Here is a 24,255-nt window from a genome sequence, read left to right as displayed (position 1 = left end):
ATGGAATTATAGTGAAAATAAATCATTCCCATCCCATCCCCCTCAAGGACCGACGGACATCCCCGGACCTCACTTTCAGAACCGCTGACTTCAGGGGAAGTTGATTGTTGGGTTAAAGGTGAGTCCAGCTCTGTGCTAATACAAGGTTCACATTACGTCATCCACACTGTAACTACAAAGCAGTCGAGTTGCCGGGAATTTCTGACAGGAAGTGAAAAGAGCAAAGCCGCCACCACTGGCTGATCCATCCATGTGTATAAATCCATGATCACTTCAATCAGTCAGTTCTACAGTGGCGCCGAGATGCAACTTAAGAAAATGCAAATTCAAAAAAATATCTTCACCAGTTTGACAATTCCTGTGCTGCAAATACTCACAACACAACCAAATACACAAACAGGCTGTTGTCTTTTATCTACTTACATGTTTTCTTATGTTGCAGTGTGTCCCCGCACGGTTCGGCTAATTCAAAAGAAGCTACACATTAATATCTGTTATCACTTATAAAAACTGCTGCAAATTATTTGTACCACTTTTGCTGTGTTATGTCACAGTAAAAATAGTATTTAGAGGTGTATTAAAAGTGTGATTACCAGGCTAGCAGTGGGTAACCGTTCGTATAATGATGTGTGAACACACCCAAGTTGGAATAACAGGTGGGTTTTTTTTTTTTTTTTTTCTATCAAAATGCTTTTTCCTTTCATATTGAACACGGCACCTCACACAAAGTCAAATGAGTCTTTTTCCTGAGCTCTACACAACAAACAAATTCACTTATGCTTATTTTAGCTTAAGAATACTCACAGACAGAATGAGGGATATATATATATATATATAAAAAAAGACAAAACAAGAAAAAGAAACAAACACATGAGAATTCAATCTCCTTAGAGAGACTTGAGTGATCTGGCCTCAGGATGACTTTGTAATACAGGCGCGCGCACACACACACACACACACACACACACACACAAACACACAAACACAAACACAAACACATACTTTAGTGTTAAAAAGTAGTATCAAAGCAAGCAGATATTGAAGCTCTTTGGCCCAGAACCCCATTTAGCCTTTCCTCTGCTCCCTCTCCTTCATTAAATGCCTGGAGCAATCTTTAGGGTAGGAAGTTGCTTCGGCCGGTGGATATAAATCTGAATGCAATTAAGCGAAAAATAGTTTTCATCTCAGGGCTTGTGTTTGTTTCACCTCGCACTTGAACCGGCTCGGCGGTGAAATCTAAATGCACACAAACAAGGTATCACCGGTCCGTCGTCGTGCCGTTGGTATACTTTCTTATTATCCGCCGATGAGCTTCAGAAAACATGAAACACTTTCTTTTGTTTCCAAGCCGTCATGTGCACATGTGCAACCGTGCATGCGTGTGGGTGTACACAGCGCGCCCATGCTTCCATTATAGAATAATAGTTTGGAGCTTTTTACCATGTGTCTTTGAACTGTTAACCTGTGTATTGAAAACTTGAATAATTCAAGAAGCCTGAGCAAGCTTTCTGCACATATAAAGCTTAATTTTTCCAGCCTTTTATGTACACAGTTGTTTGACAGTGCGGACCTAAGACCTGTCCTTCTGTTCCAGTTTCATTTTGGGCTTTCCACAACTGACTGCAAGCTTCAGCACAATAAAAGTCTGCTAAGATTTCAGTTTGAAAGGGGAGAGGTGGACAAAGAGGCAGACACACACTTCCTCGTGGAAGGGTCAAATCCTGGCAAGCACTAGTCAAATTTTGCATTCATCGCCATAAAGAAGTTGAGAGGGTGTGTAATAGGAACTATTCACACCTCGTGGGTTTCACAATTATTGTGACGAGAGAAATGTTGGCATGAAGAATAAACTTTTTTTTTTTTTAAATGGAGTTGGAGATTCAAGGTTGGCTAATACAAGAGGAAGTTAAAGGAGGGATGCGCATTAAGGCGGCACTTCTGTTGAGCTATTTCAAAAGGTACTGTGGCATTATGGTGAAGAGAAAAAACGCTCCAGCCACAGGAACCAGTAAAGGACCTGACAATCACCCCACACACACACACACACGCACACACACACACACACACGCACGCATGCATGCACGCACACACACACACACACACACAGACATAAGAACAGTGAGGACTGTACTTCATCAGAGCACACACACTCTATATCTCTGGAGGGAAGACAGAAATCCAAAGACCTGAAAAGACAAGAAGAAAGGATCCAACACCTCACGGCGGCAGAGAAGAGAGGATGAGGAGAGCGAGCAAGAGGAGGAAGGATGAAGGGAGAAGACGTATTCGTGGGGGATAGAGAGAGTGACACCGGGAAAGATGAAGAGAGAAAGGGAGGCAGAAATCGGTGAAGGCAGGCAGAGGAAGTGGAGGCAGTGTGGGAGGAGAGATGCGAAATAACAGGAGAGGAGAGAAAGTGAACGGAGAGGTGGAGGTATGAGGAATGAACAAGTGTGGGAGGAGTGGGAAAGACACGAACAGCAAGTGCAAAAAGAAAAAAAAAAAAAAAAAGGGAGAGAAAGGAGTGAAAGCGGAGCTGCATTTGGAGATACTAAGTGAGTCCGAGGACGGGGCTCGGGAGGAGAAAGAGAGATGTGTTCTGTATGCGCCCCAGATGAGAGCGAAAGAGACAAGGAGATAAACTGTCAAGAGGAGCCAGTGAATCCGGAGCGACAGAGAGGGAGCATGTATGCATTTAGATGTTGGTCTTGCATGTGCGGAAGGCCTGAGCGAGGCAAAAAATATCCGGCGAGGGATGTCTGAAGGGGGGGGGGGGCAAAAGAGGGACAAAGTGAGTGAGAGAGATGGTGGCGGTGAGTCGTTGATGCTATCTGGGCACAGGGAGATGTGTGTGACACAATCTTAAATTGGAAATCGCTGTTTCAATCTCGCCTCACTCTGTGGCTACCCGCTCCACTGATAACAAGAGCAGCCTAATTCTATTAAAAATATCCCGTGAGTGCAGTGGTGGGCTGAGACGAAGACGGCAAGAGAGACAGAGAAAGGAGAGAGAGAGAGAGAGAGAAGAAGAGGAGGAGGTGGAGGAGGAGGGTGAGTGACAGTGGGAGGCAGAGGCCAAACGAGGGAGGGTATAAGAGAGAGAAGGCTGAGTGACTGGCGAAACAAACCCGAAAGACAACAGCGAGCCTTGAAGCAGTCGCACGCGGAGGAAAGTTTCGCCTGTCTTCTACCGTATCTCTGCGCCACATCTGCCCATCATCTCTCTCCCCGAAACCTCTCCTCCTCAGCAAAATCAGCTCCTTCCATCTATCTAACTACCCATCTGTCTATTTATCACTCTGTCCATCTGCCAGCCCTTATCACTCCCCACAGGTTAGTGTTCGCATTTAGGACGGCTCCCTCTCTCTTTCTCTCCCCCCACTTTCTTTTTTTTTCCCCATCTTACCGTCAGCTCCATCTCTCTCTGCTCTGCTCAGGTCATTGTTTGACTCTTCAAATCCATTTGCTCTACTCACTTTTCAGCGCCAAGTTAGCTAACCTTGCGACAGAAAGCCTGTCTGACAGCCGGCTGCTCTTTCATCTCCCTCTTCAAACTCCTTGGCAAACAGGAATGCTGAGAAAAGTGCTTTTTTTTTCCTCCCCCTCTTCCTCCCAGGTTTGACTAAAGACAGAATTAAATGGCCAGCTAATCACCAATCAGCGTGCGGATCAATTTGAATGCACTGAGGCCTGCGAGGGAATAGGTCCTGGTTTAACTTGTCCTCGGCCAAATGAGACTGTTAAGAAGTCTTGGCCTCCGTGAGGAGTTGGCCAGCTGAGACCGGCGATTGTCAGTAAGACAAAGGATTTGAACTAGAAGCTAGAGCCAAAGAGCACTCCAGGACAGTATCATCCTGCTCTGGCATGCTCAAAACATCGCCATCATCTCGGCTGTGGCTCAGGAGAGAAAGCAGAGAAAGAAAGCGAGATAGAGAGAGAGAGAAAGTGTCGAGAAGACGCCGTGTACAAAGGGTCGGCCTATGATAAAAAAAAATAAACAGCTAAGGCTCCAGCAGCCAGACAATAAAGTGTCAGGCTAATGAATTAATCAGACAGTCATTATTTTCTATCTGCTGAGGTCCGAGCCGGCCACTTTTTTTCCTCCCTCTCTTCCTTTAGACAGAGAGCACGGAGCACGCAGGGAGTGAATGCTCATTCAGCTGTGAAAGAGACTGTGTGTGTATATGAGTGCGTTTATGTGTGTGTGTGTGTGTGTGTGTGTGTGTTTTCACCCACTGCCTGCACCCTTTTATGCTGGACTGAGGATGCTAGCGTGCGTGTGTGGGTGCGTGCTCGCACCCATTACGCTTTGTAGCTTCTGCTGATGATCGCCTGTCATAGCAATAAACTCATCTGAAGCCCTAAATGTGAAAAGAGGGGGTGGTGTAGAGAGAGAGAGAGAGAGAGCACAAAGGGGGGGGGGGAGTCAAGGAAGCAGGAGGAGGAGGAAGATGAGACAGACAGAAAGAGAGGAAGAATTAGGTGGACAGTTGGGAGACAGTGAAAGCTGAGAGATAAGATACTTGGATTAGCGACGAGAGAGCTAGAGAGGGAGAGATGAAGAGGTTAAGATACAGAGAAGGGCAGTTGTGTAATCTTAGGCTTTAAAATGAGTTGTCTACTGCCGCGGTCACAGGGGCTCTAAATTGAGATTATAATGGAAGGATTGTGGGAGTAATAGGTAGCGATATGGAGACACTCATAATGACAAAGATAAAGAGGTCTGCGAGCCGAGGATCAAGACAATAGCTGTTTATGAATCTGAGCGCTGGCTGACACTTAATCCCCCCCCCCACATCAAATATCACTTCATTTAGCTCAAGCAGGAAAAAAAAAAAACAAACTCACAGAAAAGCATAAATAAAAACTTAGATAAAAGTCTCTGTAGGTGCCTTTGTACAAAAATCAATCTCAGAGTTGCAACCTGTAAATCTTTCCTCTGTAAACACACGGTTTCAATGATGTATGCAAATTGAACAGAAACGGATCCCAAAATAGCAAAAACAAACAAGACAAGAATAATGAATTTAAGTTGTCATGAGTCTACTGCCACAGAGACCATTATTTAGAGAGCAGCCGTTTAACACCGATCATTTGAGGTCTGACCAGTAATGGTTGCTTCAGCTCTCACAAACAATCAATACACTAATAACCAAGGATATGGACGCAGATGGGTTCATTCAGGTGATGTTAGCAGCACAGAGGTCAACCACCTTCGTATAAAACTTACAAACTTGATCTTTGGTTTCTGTCGTGTACCCTTTGAATTGCCCCCCGGGGACGACTAAAGTTTCTTCAATGGAAATTAATTGAAACCTTTTTTGGTGCAGTTTCATCGAACATTTGTTTGGGTTCATTCAGGCCCGTGTCAATCACACTTTGTTGGGGGATAAATAACCAGACTAGGGTCGATTTCACACCTGAATTTAGTTCATATTTTCCCGAAGAGAGTAAAAAAATGAAAGGTTCACAGTTTCCTCCCTGGTTCTGGTTCACACCGACTCATCATAAATATACAGAGTCACAGGGATCGACGGGTCATCGATTGGACCTGGACGTGGGAAATTCAACTGCTGGTGAGTTGAAGTCATTCTGCACTTAACTGAGGACAAAGCATTTACTTCTTTACATTTACTGATCTCCTCTAGAGTCACAATAAGCTTCTCATTATGAGTAATAGAGCGGACCTTCTAAACTGAACACACCTCCCCGTTTAAACACCTTTCACTTTCCGATCGATCGGGAGAAAATCCTCTCCCTCACATGAGGCCGCCGCGCATGTGCGTTACCATGGTTACGGAATACTTAAAGAGATGGAGGCCGTACATCTCTTTATACACAGTGGCGGTCCGTTTTTTGTGCAAACTTCACTTGGATGTGTGCCGAAATCCTTTTCGGGCAGCCCAGGGTTCAGTTTACAACCTTCACACCAGCACAATGAAACAAAGGAACTGCACAAGTTCACCGGGGTTCGTTCTCACTGAGCCAAAGAGATGAGGTGTGAAAGACGTGTTAGACTGATGTGAATGACGTCGATTGTTCTCTGCTTCCAAGTGGATTTGGATGTTTCTTTATGAAGTAAAACATGTGCGGTGTGTGCGCCATGCGAGTGTGCGAACTTTCCCTGAACAGTCAGGAAGAGAGAATAAAATAAAACAGCTGTATAAGTCCGTTATGTCAAATATCATATAGTGAATTCCTGAACTTCATCCCTATAATATCACAAACGACACAAGACGCCTTTTTTTTCTTTTCCTAGTTTGTCCTTACTTATAACCAGAGGTCTTGACTAATGACTAATAACACTCATTATCAATGATCTCTTTATGCTCATTGTTGCACTGAAGAACAATTATACAGCACTTATTATGATATTCTTACATAAATAGAAAGGTTTTAAGTCAGAGAGGGTAAACATGAAGGTGAAGAATCCTTGAAGGAGCACTCTGTGCTGCGATGAGGATTCTGCTGGAACAGCTAATCCCTCCCTCAACCAACACGTATATGAGCATGAAGTCTCTGTTAAATCAACAATATCAAAAGTATTGCACATGGGGAGGAGGTGTTGGTTTGTCGGAGGAATCTGCAGCAACAAACAGCGTTGGCTCGAGTGTATCAGCGGAGCAATGGTGTCAGGTTGTAATCGCTGCGTTAGCGGTGTAGCTGTAAGAGTATGATTGGACATTACTAACCACACGGTTGTAAATGAGGCAATGATTGTCAAATATGTGTGAAGCAGCTGGTGGCAATCAGTATAATTTCACTGCTTTGCCTGAACTAATGTTACACTGGTGTTGTCGGTCCATACAACGCCACGTTCAAAGCACTCGGTTTATTTGTGAAAAGCCAATTTGAAGACGAGATGGGCTTTACCCAGACCGAGGTCGACAGACAATCTAAACAAGCATCTAAAACCCGAGCTTGAGTAAATGTTGACACTTCTTCTTCCTGATCGATGAGCGGACCAGACCGGAGAGAGGACGGATGATTGGCATTTGTTATGGATTTGATGTATCTGGTCATCTCCATACCTGTCCTGGGCTGTCGCTGTGCTGCATGGGGGGGGGGCACTGATCAATACAGCCGATCAATGGCTTCAAAGATTTAGCCTAAGCTCTGCTCCATTTTCAACAGGCTGCCAAGACACATCTTATTCCAACAGGAGACAGCTATTCACTTTCTGCTTTCAGCTGTCTGTGGATAGTAAAGCCCTGCCTGCCGTCCATTCTGACGGATTCTGACAAGAGGCGATGGTGTGTTTTCAGTGGGGTGGGGGTGGGGGGGATTGTCAGCGTGGAGATGGGAGCGCTTTGGGAAGGAGAGGGTGAGTGGAGGTGGCGCTGTGGAGAGGGCTTGGCTGTGAAAACAAGACGCTTGCGGAGGCTGCTGCTCAGGAAATCATCAAACAGCAGTTGGTTGAGGGTCTCTCTTGTTCTGGAGCAGTAAAAGGACCCTGATGATGTGACACCAGGCTGAGCCGATGAATGTGACTTTTGGCTCTGGTTATAGATAGTCCCATTTTGTTCGACACGGGCCGCCTTTCTTCCACTGGCAGCAAGCTGAATGGAGGCTTGGCATTTGAAAGGAAGCCGAGAGATTTGCTGGCGGATTAATCCTTTCATTAGGGAAAGTGAGAAGTTAATTGCGGCAACAGCTGCATCTCTCATGTTTACAGGACTGACGGTTTAAACCCCATCCCTTTAAACGGAAAAAAGCAATTATCAATAAATGCAGGGCAATCTTGCCATGATGAATTGAGCTCAAATTAGGCTTTCTTCTTCTCCGCGCCGCATATTCAGGGCGCAAACAGCCGCGTTGGCTGGCAGCACGTGGTTTTTCTTCTTCTTTCTTTTTTTTTTTTTTATCCCAGAGTTGAATTGTCACACAACAAAGATAAAACACTTGACTTTCTGCGATGAAGAGTTCCCAGGGAGAGTGATCAAAGGTGAGCTGGAGTCGTGATTTCTAGCTGATGAGGAGAGAGGGGAGACGAGGAGAGAGCGCAGGGAGGCAGGGAAGGAGGGTGGAGAGGGGCCTTAACTCACTTGCGCAGACTGAGGGGGAAGACGAGTCTGGTGTGTTGATACACTGTGGGACGACAACTTCAACAGAAGAAGACGCTTGCCAGAAAAGTACAAGTCAAACTATGCTGGAAATTGAGAACAGCCTGGTTCGTCTACATCAAAAATGTTTTACTTTAAAAATGAGGCTGAAGAAGTGAATTCAAAGAGAAGCTGTGGAGGAAGTCAGGCACGGAGGTTGAGAGATGAGAAAGGGGACAGAAGGCAAAAGTAACACGATCGCTGAAAACAAGGGCACGGGGGAGTACGGCGGCGAGAAGGAATGGATGGAGGACAAATAACTGTAGCTGTAGTGAGAGGAGAAAGAGGAACCGCGGCGCTGAGGAAGGTAGGGTAACATTCACCGTTAGAGCCGATCAATTTCCCGTCCCCTCAATAATAGATGTGACGAGCGTGGTGGGCTGTTATCTGTCAGGCTTGACCGACCGAAATACAATACCCAGTGGGAGCCAGTACACACACGCACACACGCACACACACACACACACTATGCTAAGCTCACACACAATCAAAACATGTCAGATTTCCAAGCATAACTTACGAGCTAACCTTGAAGCACCTGGTGGCAAAAGAAACAGAGAAATGGAATTGAACAGAAAGTGGAAATGGTTTGTGTTCACCGAGGCCTTGATGTCGTCTCCATGGTCACACACTGATGCGCTGATGTCACTGATTATTCATCAACCGGACTTTCACACGCTAAAGACATGAAAGCGGCTCCCACCTTCCGCTTTCTTTTCTCACGCCCTTGTGTCGTGTCCTTTTAATCTCTCACGCTCCATCTATCATGGCGCCCATTTTCATGCCACACACGCACACGCATGCATGCACAGCACACATCCGATGCCACGTTGCACCAACCGGCATATGCGCTTTTTAAGAGCGTGCCGGTATCAGTACACACACACACACACACACACACACACACACACACACACTAGCATCAGGTTACCTAACAGCTAGCGGGAGCGTCGAGCAGACGGTGGAAGCCAGGCATGTGGAAGAAACCTCAGCATGACAGAGCACAACAGGAACAGGCTCTCACTCAGCCCGTATCTGTCAGGACGCCCTCGTGTCGCTTTACCCAGATGTGTCACACCAGAACACACACACTCTCCCTACACATTTGCTCTATCTCCAGCTGTTCCCCCTGCAAGTGCATATGCAGAGGGTGGTGGGTGGGGGTGCACTTCACTGAGAGTGTGTGTATGTATTTATGTGTGTGCGTGTGTGTGTGTGTGTACGTGTGTGTGCACCTTCAGATCACAGGGGAATCTGTGTGTGTGCATTCTTTTGTCTTTGCTTGACATTTGCCATATTGCACGTGTCACAGCATATCTTTTGCAGATGCATGCGAAGAGAGGGTGACAAAAGTGGAACACTGGAATATGTTAGTGTGCGCGTGTGTTGTTGGGACAAACCAGCGATGGATCAACAACTGAAAACATGTCAGCCCGACACACTCAAAACACAATAAAGAAGAAGAAGAAGAGCAGAGCAGATAACATGTAATAAACTGAATCACCAGGCCGGTCATATTTGGCAGAGAAAATTACTACTAGGCGTTCCTCAGCGTTTCAACTTCCCAACCAAGAACAAAATAATTAATTCTGGAAAGTGTTCAGACACAAACGACTGTAAAACACGTGAGCCAGTTTGGGGGAGTCAGCTGAATGTCAGCAGTGTAGTCATCATCGCAGCCTGTGATCGTACATGACAAAACACTTGGACAGAAAGCAGAGCGGATGCTGCCACTATGAAAAGCATCACATGAACAAACCGCTGGCAACAGGTGAGCAAACATCTCAGTCATCAAGCACACGATAGCATGGTAATTACTATGATTTATTTACCCGAGGAGAAGAGATGTCAAGCAGCTATAGGGACAATCTGGTCCTGTGGAGCTACAGTGGAATTTATTCTCGCTGCAGGCTTTAAATTTACCTAGCATTCAAGGTCTTAAACAGAAAAGGAAAGATGAGTTCTGCTCAAAAAATACAAATATATAATTAGAGGCTTCTCTATGATTGCATCACCACCAACCACCGCCTCCAAACCAACTGTAACAGACGGTGGCCCTGAAAGCTCAATACACTGCAACTTAAGAAAACACATGCAAATAGACAAAACACAAAAAAAAATCCAGACAACATCTTCAACAATTTGACAACACACGCCCTGCAAATACTCACGACACAACCAGACACAGAACCGTGATGCAGGCAGCACAGGCAACAATGTGTTTCCAGGGGACGCTAAAAAGTGATGAACCTGGGTGGGATGCGCTTGTTGTTCAATGCTTTGTGAACAACAAAGTGCACATAGATGTATTATAATACACCCATGCAAGTGCACCCCAGCTGTGTCCATTACTTTTTAGTGTCCCACAGAAACACTTGCTTCGTGCTGTGAGTGTTTGCAGCATGTGTGGTCAAATTGATGAAGATGTTTTCGGAATTTGTTTGTGTTTTTTTTTTCTATTTGCAGGTGTTGTCTAGAGTTGCAGTGCGTGGGAGGAGACTGGGCAAAATTAAGGGGTGTACCCTTTAAAAGGTGCTATATGTAAGTATGTGCTATGTTAGCATTAACTGCTGTTTACTTACTTACTTACTTTACTCATGAAGAGTCGCCCCAGTGGTGGAAAGCAACTCCAATGTTAACTCTCGTTTTGCCTCTATTTCTATCACTTCTTTTCTTTCCCGCCAAACATGGTTTATTGCCAGGGGCAGGTGGTGGTGGTGGTGTGATAACGGTTGCTTGCCAAGAGCTTCAGCCATCGTCGCATTTGCAAGACAAAGCGGTTAGAATTCGCCTTCTGGCAGCAGCTGTTATTTCTTCACCTCCTGTTGATAATTTCAGTAAATTTTTCCGTGTTTTAAACGGAAATATTTACATATAGCACATTTAAATTCCCCAAAGGCAATTTGCATTGCATGACCTTTGCAACAAGATTAAACACATTATGGGCACCCAGTGTGTGCTGATGTGGTGTCAACCCCTCTCCTGCCAGAAATAGATCTGTCAGTGTGTATTAAGTATTAATTTAACTGATGGTGGCCTTGTGTGTTAACAGCAGCAACATTAGCTTCAATAGCCCTGCACACCCACACAGGTGTTTTTTCTTATTGCAAGTGATTAAAGCTCTGTCCAGAGCTGGAGGGAGAGAGGCGGAGGGTTTGCTGAGTCCACTGAACTGCATCTGCTTACTGAAGGTTTAACAAGTGTAAGGTGCATCAGGTGCAAAAAAAAAAAAAAAAAGAGGAAAAAGCTACCAGGAGGCAGAGAGGTGTCAGTCTATGTAAAGCCACAGGAAAAAGCAGTGAATCACTTGCACAGAGAACAACAGGATCAGAAGCAGAGGAATCTGTTTGGCATTATAAAACAAATGTAAATTGCAGCTATTATTATCTTTCATTTCATTTTGCACGGTGACATTCCACGTGTTCCACAGGTAAATCTCAGTATGTATCAGATTCTGTACTCTGCAGTTGGTTAGTTGTAGGAAATACTACGAATGAGGAACAGCAAAGGCAGTTGTAGCATTAAAGACAACAAGGTCAACAAGTGAAGGTCGTTTCTGCCCGTCCAGACTACAACACAACCCCAGAGATTTCAAACTAAAACGGGTCCAGCAGCGTTTCTAAAAGTCTCCAATTTAAGTGCTTGAACACTCTGGAGTAGTGTGGACGGCAGGTAAAAGGTAAACGGCAGGTAAAAGTAGCAGAAGAAATGGGTTTTAAATGAAAACATAGGAGTGTGCACGTAGCGTAGAGTTGGGAGATGTTAGCTTGAAGACTGAACTTGAACTGAACTGACTTGGGTTCGAGGGCTGTTTTGATCCAAACAGTCTGTGGAAAAAGACACCCAGTTGACAGCTCTGGTGGCTGGCAGCAGCTAAGTTACATAAAGAATGAGAAAGTTCTTTATGAATGAGAAAGAAAGTAAAAAAAAAAGTTCTTTTTTGCAGTTTTTATGAATGTTGCTATGCAGCTTGCTAGCTAATGATGTAGGAACAGGACGTCCTTGTTCTTATCAAACTGATCTGTCGACTGTTTCACCATCCTGCAGAAAACGGCCGTCTCTGGACACAGCGCCAGATCTGTTTGAACTGCTGAACACATCTGAGGAGCGGGCTGAGATTCACAAGTCTGCAACCAAGCTGGGGAGACGACTGCATGTCTGGAGTTTGAGAGGAACAAGCTCTAATCAGCCAATTAAGTGAGAACACCATGGCTGTACCATAGATGAAAATGGTTATAATGCATGTCTGCAGCGATATTATAAAAAGCCTTTCTTTTTTTTTTGCTTTTACTCATTTGTAGTCTGCTTAGTGTTGTGCGTTGTGTTCGGAAATCATTGACTCCAAGACACTGAATCAAACTTCAAACTTCAGAGACTCCAACCTCTGCTTCTGTTATTAGTGGATTAATGTGTTTTCTGTGTCTATCTGTGCTCGACTGTCTGTTTCCACCCTGCAACAGACTGGCATCCTGCCTGGGATTTTCCTGCTCTTTCTGCCCAGTGCATGCTGGGATAGACTCTGACGAACTTATGAACCTGGGCAGGAATTAGTTGGCAATGTAAAGCGAATCACTGTAGATTTGGTAGATTGGTTAAAATACCTTTTGTTATTTTGATAATGGGATCAGTTATGTATCCCTAAACAATGAGCTAGCCTCATTTACAATACATAAAACATTATATTTTAATGCCTTCCACAAAACATGATTAAAACAATACTGGAGGGAAAAAAATAGAAAAATCACCACCAATTTCTAGAAGCTCCTTTAAATTTTTAACACCTCTTTCATGTACCATCTCCATTTTTCACCACCAAACATTACTCAGGCTTTTATTAATAGTCTTGCAGTAAGTGTAAAAATAGCTGGAAATCAGTGTACAGATACAATATACTGGTGGGGGGGGGAGTATTATGATAATAAAAGTATCAAGGCATTTCTAGGCCAGGACCAAGAGAGAAGAACTGCTTCCCAAGAATCCAGTGAGCGGTCCTGCACGTACAAAAGGAAAAAAAAAAATTAGAGTCCACTTGAAGAGAGATGAATGACAAGACTGTAAAGAACAAACAACCTTTCTGCCTAACACCGTGTACGACGCAACGAGGAACAGATTCTCCATCCAAAGCATGCTCTGTCAAGCTCAAAACATGATTCCAGCATTGTAGCGCTATGAAGTCCCTGCCATGTAGGCCAAGCCAAAACAAATGTGATGTCAATGCAATAATAAACGAGCTTTGTGTTTGAGTGCGACCATGATAATTAGTCTCAAGACGGTATGTTAGTAGAGAGAAGGCTCATAAAATATAGAGGCCATTTGGCGTGCACTCAAGAACAAATCTGTATTCTAAGAGCGTGGGCTGTTACACTAATGTTCTACACAGTTTAAATCTGGCAGCGGCACAGTCAGAAAACTTTGTTTGGAGGAAAGATGCTGACGGTTCCAGGCAGCAGGCGAAAAAAAAGATTACTGAGTCAGCGCACTCACATAGATGCACACCCTCTCTCAGACACACGACACACATGGCGACAGGCCACACACTCCACTCGCTTAAAATAAATAAATAAATTCCTTTTTGTCAACTCGATTGCCCGTGTACCCCGAGAGACCGCACACATCGACCATTCAAGGTTCCTGACAAAATTGGGGTCGCCGCTGAACGGCGCAGCAACTCAAGGTCAGGGAGATGATAATGATGTTTATGAAGACTAAATCCACAAAATAAGATTCCCTTCTCCTCCCAAGTGCCTACCTGCCAGGCAAGCGTACATTGTGACCACGTGCGAAAGGTCTGGTTTCGCAATTTTAGCTTGAAGCCATGTCACATTGTACAGTCGGGGCTGATGAAGGAGGCGGAGGAAGGCGCGCATAAAACCTCAGAATCCGAGGACTCTTAATGTAAGTTGCCATTTGCAGGCGGGCAGGAACAAAAGACACGTTCCTATAGTTTCATGCTGTGCACTATAAGATTATCGTCCCAACATCCTCCGACATCAGCGGGGGAACGCGGTGACATTTTGACAACACTAATCACCTCATTCTGAACCTGTTCTGTTTGCTTAGGGAAGCGAGGAAATCTCCTGCAGCTGAGACCCAGGAAAACTCTGCAGTAAAAAACACAGGGCGTAGCAGAGATCTTTGCCGCCCGTTGGGTGGTCCAAAAGCTCCTGGCGGGTTCCTTGGTTCAAGATGCTAGCTGCTTGCTCAAATTGTTACACGGTGTGTTTTCACAGCTTCAGTACAAACCCCCCCCCCGCCATGACACCCCCTCCCGAGAAAAAGCAAATACATCTTGGCCATCTCCCGAGGAACTGGCAAATAAAGAAGAAAAGAGACTTTGTGTCCTTTGAACGTTTAAGGCTGTTTTTTTCCCGCCTTGTCCTTTCATTGCTGTAGCATTAATTATGCATATAAAATTAGATTTTTTTTTTTTGATTAAAGCATCAAAAAACACAGCAGCACAATTTAAGCATGGAATTTTTTTTTTATTTTTTTTTCAGGAGGGAAACTTGCCAGGACTAATTGAAGTGAGCTTTAATAGCAATCAAACAAACAAAAAAACAACAAAATCAGTAACAATAACAGTTGATTGGTGTTGTACACACAGCTGGGCCTCCATGCTCGTACACCGTGGCTGAAATGTACTTTTAGTAGATGAATGTAGATAAGAGGAATAAAGATGCAGACATATAACCGGCGAATTATGCATGGTGCCTCGGAAAGGCGGCCATGTGCATCAGAGTGTGACCAGGGCTGACCACCTTTACCTCAAATGTGCTCTCACACACTCTTTACATACATACACACAGGCACAACCTCGACCCCTAAGTGCTGCTACACACTCAATTACAATTAATTTCTGTGCTCGGTGCTCCCCGGGGGCCAGGGTATCGATGATTCATTTTCTATTTTATCAAAGAAACAGGAGTGCCATTAAAAAGAGATCAGTCAGCCACCAGGCATGAGGAGTCTGCTTCTAATTGGCCATTCATCAAAAAGCCTTCTCAAGTAGATCGCAGCGCTGAAATATCACACATGACAACTGAACCGCACTACATTAATTACACTACTGTGGGACCTCATGCTCTGCAGCTCGCCCCTTGTGGTTCTGGAGAGGCTGGAAAACACACAGATGCGCACATGCACACACACACACACACACACACACACACACCTGGGCACACACGTGCATATGCCCCAGAATGAACTCTGAAGCAAGTCAGAATAAGCAGCTCTACCAGGACACAGTGCATCACTCCAAACGAAGAATCATGGTATTTATCAATGGAATTTGACACTGGGATAAACATGAACAAACATTCCCTTTGCCTCTGTATTTTTAGCTTCAAACCCCCCCCCCCCCCCCCCCCTCCCCTTCCCCCTTCCCCCCTCCCTGAGGTGCTGTCAATTCATCTGCTCAATATCATCAGTCAACCTTTAAAAAGACGCTTTCAACCATTTCACTTCACAGCATGTCCGGCATGTTTTCACAGAGACGGAGCACTGGTTTGAAAAGATACTGTAGTCACTGTCTCGCAGTCGTCTTTGTTGAAGTTAGCAGCAGGACATACACAGATGAAGCATCCTAAGCTCAATCTCTCTCCTCTCACCATGAGCAGGGAATTCTCCCTTTCATCCATTTCCTGATGCACTCTAACTAGACAGTTTTCGGTCATGTCCCAGAATTATGCGTGCTAGCTCTCCAGCTTCCCTCACTCACACACACACACACACACACACACACACTCTCTCTCTCTCTCTCACACACACAAACAAGCTCAGAGACACGAACAGCTGCACATCCACTGACAATTCATCCATCTCTGAATCTCTCATTTTCTGGTTTGAGCATTTCGGTGCTTTTTCCCCCCTCTGAGCTGCTGGATCAGCTGGGGCCGGGGTTCCTCACTAAGCAGCTACCCAGAGGCCAAGAAACAAGAGAGGAGTCCGCTGTCAGTGTGGTTACTGAGCAACTACAGGGTTAAAACAAGCATAAAAAGAGTTACATGTAAGCTATTTTGCATTTACACGCACACACACACACACACGCACGCATTTATCGTCAGTGTTTCCTTTAGGCGCAGGATTGATGAGAAAGGAATCTTCAAAGTGACGGTGTGAAACCCAGATGGTGTTTGATGTGTGGATAATGATTTAGGTAAGGCTACGCAACACTTTCTCCACATTCAAGCTCAATAGAAGCCTGAAAACTTGTGTAGACTTGAGCATGAAACCCAGAAATTGAGGCAAGGGGAAACGCTCTGAAGTCCTGGATGTGCAGATTGTTCGTAAACCAGCCTGTCTGTGTAACTGCTTTTCATACATCAAGCGGCCAGAGCCATATAAGAGAGGAGAACCATGCGGGAATCAAACTTGTGCCCTTGCAGACTCTTGCGCGTGTCAGTCCCCGCACAGGAGCTCTGGGCTCGGCACCGCGGCTATCAGTTCATCATTGTCATACAGTAATTCAGTATGTAATGTGCCTCGAAGTCCCCATGAAGCAGAGGAACAGACACACTGTCTACACGGAGCATGCTAAGCCCAGTCAGTGTCCTGTAGGACCGGCTATTTAACACAGGAATAAGCCAATTATCTTCATGGAGTAGGCAAATTTACAATAGGATTTACTCTATTCCTACAGGACTCCTATGTCAGGGGCGGCAGCTTATACTGTAGGTTTCTTTCAGTCATGGCCCCACACGTCCTCACACTCACACACACACACACACACACACACACACACACACACACACACACACACACACACACACACAAGTCTGCAGTTGATGTGATACACGCAGCCGTGCAGATGCACATTACCACCAGCCCAAGCAAACACCTACACAGTCACTCCCACCTCAGGCAAACGCAGCGTTTTCCCAGAATTACTGGCAGCCACGATAAAGACAAGCCAAAACACAGAAGTGATAAATAACACACACAAAAAAAAAAAAAAAAGAGCTACCTTCTGTGCAGGCAAATTTTTCTTTTCACAAGCGAATGTTCAGAAAAATAGTTAATTTCCCGAGTATGATAAATTAAATTCCAAAACGCTGGTTACAGTCATCTGGCACCTTTTGTTGCAAAGCTTATTAAAGTCTTCCTAAATTGTGTTAAACCATGGTGAAATTATTTAAGTAGCTACAGTTAGTGCATTCAATTTCATGTGTGCTTATGAACTGAGAAATAAGGACAAGTAAATGAAAAGCCGATGAAAGCTGTAAAATTGAAAACCGCAGTCCCGTCACATGTTTTAAAGATTTGCACCAAAAACTAATCACTTAAATGTCAAGTATAAATGGAGGAAAAATCAAATTCAACATCCACAAAATTCACTAAAGTGCTAATTGTAGCTTCCTCCGTTTCAGTGCAGCTCAGTGAGATTTGACCCTCCTTATGGATTCGTCCCTCATTATCCTTGTAAATGTAAGTAATGCAAGCTGGGCCGTGTGACTGATACGCCTTTGATCTGCTCTTCGCTTTTACACCTCGGTCCTCCCGCCGCAACGACTCATGATTTCATGTGACGTTGTGAGCGAGCTTATTTGGCTTATTTCTTGGCCAGATATCCATTCAGAAATGAACCAAAATTAAACTTTCTAACAAAGTTTGAATTGAGTCACATGTGAATGATTTTGTGTGCTGCACTTGTATGTAGAGGAGAGTAAATGTCTTACGTTACACCTCGACTGAGAAGCTGAGGTTAGATTAGTGCATCACAAGCTTTGAAGCACATTTTCTTGACATGAATGGGTTTTAAATAGTGCTGGGCAAGTTACTTGGAAAATGTAATAAATTATTTATATATATTATTAATTGAAAACGTAATTACATCACTTTACTCATCACTTAACAGCGAAAGATATTTATTATATTATACGTTATATAACATATCACAAAATATTACTTTTTCTGCCGACGGCGAACTGAAAAGCTGCCACATCCACGCGTAAGATCTCCTGTGGTCGACATGTGTGGAATGTAGAAAGCTAATATAAGCCAACTGAAGGCTACCAACCAAATGTATGCAAAGCTAATGGTGGCTAGCTGGCGGCTAGGAAGACACTGCATGTCAAAAGAAATACATTTGTAAAGTGGGATGAGCTATTTTGGGCACCCATAGTTTCCAGAAGTAAAAGTCACATTCATTTTTCCCAAAGACAACGTCACATGACTCATACCCATACTTGGTGCCACATGCTTGTTTTCTTCTGGCCCAGTACACGCCTGGTTCCAAGGCCCAGATCTGGCCCATATATACATATATATATATACGGCATGACGGTCATCAGATGCTACTTCCACATCTGCCAGATGTTTCATTTCACTATGTGGATTACTGCTCTGATTCATTCTGACTGCAGTATTCACACCTGTCTGCCGTGCTAAAATGATGGACAAAAAAAGTATTTCACTGAAACAAAGTTGAAATATTTGACACTAGTGGTCCAAATGTAAACCTGTATGATTGTCACGGTAACCAGGGGAGTAACACAGGATATTGCTGGAAGTAAAAATTGAAATGGGGAATACAGATTTCACATTTTACAACTCTGCTTATATTTGATAATAACACTCTATCAAACTCCCTGTGAGACAGCAACATCAACCTCCCAATAAAATCAAAGTAAAGGAGCATTACTGGGATTAGTGACTGTAATGTAATGACTGAATTTCAAATTGTAATCCTGAGACGAGTGAAAAAAAAAATCACATGTAAATACATTACTGCCCTAATCTAGTTTTGAGTTCATCATTTAACTTCAGAGACGCTGTGAGCCTTCCCACTAACACAGTCTTCTTCCACCTTCACTTTCATGCATCTGACGGGAGCAAACACTGAAATCTTTTCAATACGATTTGAAAGAAGTGTAAGGGAATTATTCAGCTCTCAATTCTTGGCTCAAATTCAACTTTCCATCAGAAATAACCAGAAAAAAAAAAAGATTCATTTTTGCTCACCACACCACTATTTCAGCCAGTGACAGCAAGTCTATAACCAGCACGCGCACACACACACACACACACACACAGTCCAAACAGTCCTATAAGCTTTCTCGTTCCGTCAATGTCTGACTCTTTTGCCCTCTCTCTTTCTCATTTCTACACACTAAGGTATAAATGTAAATACACGGAGAACACACACACACACACACACACACACACACACACACACACACACACACACACACACACACACAGCCTGCAGCAGCATCACGCCTTTCTGTATAATAATGTCTCCAGTGGAGCGAGCTGCTGTACTTTTTTTTCCACTTTTTTCGTCCTCCTTCATCCTTCCAATGCAAACCGCCATCCACCAGCGAGCTGGGAGCCGCCTCCACCGGTCTAACAACACGCGCTGAAACTCAGTCCGGCAGTAACACAGACCCCCTGCTGGCTGCAGACAGAGGATGCAACGCTGTACTTTCAATTCTTGCCATGGGGAGAAAACTCGGAAAAATCTGAATGTGTGTGTGTGTGCGTGCTCGTGTAGTTTTTAGAGTGTCTGACGATGGTGATTGTGTCTGACAACAATGTGTGTGTGTGTGTGTGTGAGAGTGTGTGGCTTTCTCTTGAATGTGTGTGTGTGTGTATGCATCCCCACCTGCCTGCATTACCACGCGCACGCCAGTAAACATCCATGTTGGTCTGAGAACAATCAGACCGTGACAGACTCTGCAGCACCATCCCACAGGCCTCCACAGAGGAAAAACACTGCACCGCTAGACATGGCCATTTCATCTAAATGACCGCTCCCCCCTCCCCTCCCCAACCCCGACCCCTCCCGTCATCACCGGGGGGGGTGGGTGGCTCCATGTCTCGACATAGCACTGCTCAGGCTGGGGTCGGCACGTCCTGCTCTAACCTCCGTGGCGGGACGCAGGAGACACAGCACTGCGGCGAGGGAAGACGAAGGGGGGGGGGGGGGCGTGAAGGATGTTCAAGTTAAATCCCACATTTTTCCTTGGGAGATGCTTGTTGTGAAACCCCTGGCGAGTTCCCCATCTTGAAAAGTTCACATCAGCAATCGTGTCTTCACCTCCTTTGATGCACAGTCACTATCAGAGGGCACAGAGGGAAGGTGCACCACATCATCCCTCACATCTTTCTGGAGTTTAAAGGCAGCGTCACGTATGGATGAAAAATTGCTCTTCAGTCCCCTGCCTTGAGTAGGTAATTGGAGATGATATAGTTGAGATTCAGTTCCGCGCTAAAAAGTCACTGCAGAGTCACAGGCTTTTCACTCCCCTTTCAAAAGACTGACACCAGAGGAAAAGTGCTACACTGAAGGTTTTTACACAGCTCATTCCATTTTCCCGGCGCCTGGAAAGCAAGACGAGGGGAGCACGAGCAGGATCTGAGGCGTCGTTAGATCCTGGAAGCTCCTTGTGTTTCCTTTGAAACAATCGGAAAGGGAATTCTGCCATTACATTATCTCCGTGTGCGAGGGGCCCTGGGGAATGTTCATGTCTTGAGCGCTAAGCATTTATTTCCTTGTTCTCCACGAAGATCCCTGGGAGGCCATGTTTGTCTGATTCATTTCATTGAATTGTCAGCTAATGAATGGTACACGTCCGTCGACTGCCATACACTCCGTCAGAAGAGAAAAGCCCCCATGGGTGCTCATCTTGGGGGTTCTCCCATTCTCATTAGGAGGGAATCAAAGGGAAATGGAAACTCGCTGATTGTTTACCATGTTGCTGGACCTTGTGTGTGTTTCCCATAAGGGGGGGGGGGGGGTATGTGAAGCCATTGTTTCTCACCATAGAAGACACGTTTGGATGCAGCTCTAACATTTTCAGGGGCACGTCATTGATAGAGTTCGATTGAGTCTTTACAGAGCGACGGCTCGTGGATCCTCTGCAACTGTAAGAGTGAGTAATCTGTCTTCCTGGCAGAACATTACAAGGCACTTGAGGCAGGAGAGGCATCGAGGTAATGTAAGATCGGTGGGTGAAAATGGTTTAAGAAAGTTTTTTTTAACGAAAGACCAGAATTCAAATTCCCTTCTCCAGTTTGTCTTTGTCTCTCTCGTTTCTCTCCTGAATCCACAAACACCTTTTTTATACCATCCTGGTATCGTTTTTTTTGGGGGGGGTTTTTTGCCTCTAAGTGCTGCTCCATCCTCTCCTCTCTCTCAGTAACCCACCATCTATCCCGAACCTCTTCCTCTACTGTCAGCCATAACACACAGTAATGTCCGCTAATGGGATTCAGTGTGTCCCTCTCTTGTCACAACAACTCTCTCTCTCTCTCTCTCTCTCTCTCTCCAGCTTCTATTCTCCAGGCTGTTTTATCGCCAGCATAAGTCACCGACTCGGTGCGACCTGTTCCCTCCACCACCTCTACCTCCCCCCTCCCCCTTTCCTCCCACCTCTCCACTCATTTTCCAGTCTTTCTTCTAATCTCTCCTCGTGTTCGGTCGCACCCCTTACCCCTGTCCATCTTTCATCTGCTCCCCCTTTCTCCATCTAACTACCCCTCCTCTCCTCCCTTGATGTCTCCCAGCCTCCCCTCTTCCTCTCCCATCCTCTGCCCTCCTTTAGATCTCCCTATCACTCTTTAGGTCCCCATCTGTGTAAATGCAAGAGCTATCTGGTGTAAACAATTACAAACTGAATGCTGACACACAGATTACTGCGCTCTCTCTCTCTCTCTCTCTCTCTCTCCTAACCACATTAGAAGAGGGGAGAGCGTGTGTCCAATCACTCGCCTCTCTCTCGTCCCATTTTCCCCCTCTCTAAAAGAAAAAAAAAAAACCTCTGCGATGCCACGGCTGGTCCAGAGAAAATTACAGAAAAGTGCTCATGCAATCAAAGATACTGATAACACACTGTGAGAGATACACAGAGATAAACACACACACACACACATCATAAGAGACGCACACAGACATAAACAAACAGTCGGGCGCTCACACACATTGAGCTGATTGTACCCATGCACCCATGGTGCAACAGTGATGTATAATACATGAGCTTTCCACATACATAAACATGTCTCACACTGATCAGAGCCATTAGTCGCTTAAGGCCCATCATGTGCGCGTGCCAGTGTCTGTCTGTGCACATGTGAGAGGCATTCATTCACATTATCACGTTAGTTTTTATGTATATGTTCGACAAGGGTCTGTAAGAGCAGCAGATTTTCCACTTGAGAACTGACCCAGCTGCAGAGATGACTGTATCAAAAGCTCGCTGTGCTCTCTACAACATCAAGAAATTATATATAGATATGGCAGACCCACTTTTCCTGCTCTTACAACAATATAGTACACAGCAGGCTGCAATAATCAATAGGACCTGAGAAGGCAGGTCATAAATCTAAGCAAATGTATTTCCCAGAGGGGCAATGGATGCTTAAGGTCTCACACAAAACACAAACATTATTACATTTGTGCACAGCGTTGGAAAAAAAAAAAAAGAGCATTTTGCACAGGCACAAGCGCATCACCGACACCGCGTATGAAGCCAAATACTTATTATCACAGACTTATAGGGTCGCGTAATAAATGGACGCAATTAAGCCGGGTTTTTGAAGCGACTCGCAGCCGATCAACCTCATTAGAGACGCGCTGAACCGCGGAGGAATTGCGCATACGGTCGGCGTGCAGGTAAAATTTTTGCCCCAGGGTGTCGGTGCTCGGTATGTGACAGTCTGTCAGTCGCTGCCGCCCGCCGTCCTCCGATAACCGCTGTGTGCAGACAGGCAGGAGTGCGCACACGCACGCCCGTCTGTTAGGAATCGGCTCGCACGCGTAAAGATATTGCACCCATCCAATTTGCACAAAAAGTGACAGCCCCCCTCCCTCCCCCCCTTTCTCTTTACCATGTCGTCGGAGTAAAACACGCGCCACAAATCTGCTGGCTCGATAAACGGATCAATAGGAGAATCAATCAATGTAACAGTTATTATGGCGGTGAAATTCCCCCACATAAAAGCACAGAAGAGTGTGTGCCAGCAGACAGGTCCTCAATCTCTTTGACCAAGGGCTCCCAATTGGGACCCTGGTGATTATGAAACAGTCTGTACTGTGATATTTCTTCTAATTACAGCTCACTCATTATTTCACATGAAGCTATAAGAGACTTTTATAATGACAATAAATAAATAAATAAATAAAAATCCAGCGAAACCCTCCGGGATCTCGCAAATACGCACGAAGTCGGTCCGCGGTGAGAATAAACCACATGCATCTATTTAACCTGAAACAATTAAAGGAAACCACAAATTAACACTCAAGTATCTTGAGGTTCAACGTAGCGGGATTTTAAATAGAAACTGTGATGTGTAATCAGATGAATGTCAAGCAGTGATGCCAAAGAGCGAGCAGGCAGGCAGAGAGAAACGCGATTCCCAAATACCAAGCGAGGGGAAACTAGGTCTGATCTTCATTCAGCCTGACCGCCGTGAAAAAAAAAAAAAAAAATTCATACATGCTCACGATAACAGGATTATCTGCTTTTAGTCCGATTCATCCTGAATTTACCTCTGAACGTCGGGTCTCGCTGTGATTGTCTCAAGTTTCTTCGTCCGTCGCCCGCTCCGGCCGCCAGCAGGTCACAAAACTGAGTCGAAGAAGGACAAACGCTGTTACCGCGTCTCTCTCTCTCTCCCCCCTGTCTCTCCCCCTCTCTCCTCTCCCGCTCTCTCTCTCTATCTCTCTGCCTCTCTCTCTCTCACTCTTTAATAATACCGTGACTCTTGAAAATCTCTCGGAACGTTTTTACTACCTCTAATTTCCACGCTTTTGTCTCTTTATCCTCTCTTGATCTCTTCATCACCGCTCTCTGTCGGAAGTGATTATTATTATGGTCCATCATCACTCATAATCACACCACCTCCTCAACCATCATCATCATCATCATCATCATCATCATCACCACCATCATCACCACCATCATCATCATGCTCATCATCGTGGCATCCAAAAATCAATACACAATTCTAATTTATGTAATAAGATTCACGAGGCATTCTGTGCAGAGCAGGAACTTACATTGTGACTGTAGTGTAATAATCAAAAGGCATCATTTATTCAGGCCTCAATTATTAGATAATATACTAATCCCTTATAGAGCCGCTATATTCTTAACATTACAAGCACATCACACAGCTTTGGGTTGTCAGGCAAGTTAAATGGAAGTATTCTGAC

General features: G+C 44.9%; 1 protein-coding gene across 1 annotated transcript in view; it reads right to left on the bottom strand.

The window, feature by feature from the left end:
- LOC130178997 (uncharacterized) overlaps positions 1 to 23,822 on the bottom strand; it is a 141,283-nt gene extending 117,461 nt beyond the window's left edge. The window contains exon 1 of the mRNA XM_056391689.1: positions 23,590 to 23,822. The gene's annotated coding sequence lies outside the window, so the exon portion shown is untranslated. The remainder of the gene's footprint in view (positions 1 to 23,589) is intronic.
- Positions 23,823 to 24,255: the final 433 nt, after the last annotated feature.

Source organism: Seriola aureovittata, chromosome 12 (assembly GCF_021018895.1).
Source record: "Seriola aureovittata isolate HTS-2021-v1 ecotype China chromosome 12, ASM2101889v1, whole genome shotgun sequence".
Classification (NCBI taxonomy): Eukaryota; Metazoa; Chordata; class Actinopteri; order Carangiformes; family Carangidae; genus Seriola; species Seriola aureovittata.
The sequence above is the reverse complement of the archived record's forward strand: the minus strand, read 5'-3'. Positions and strand labels throughout refer to the sequence as shown.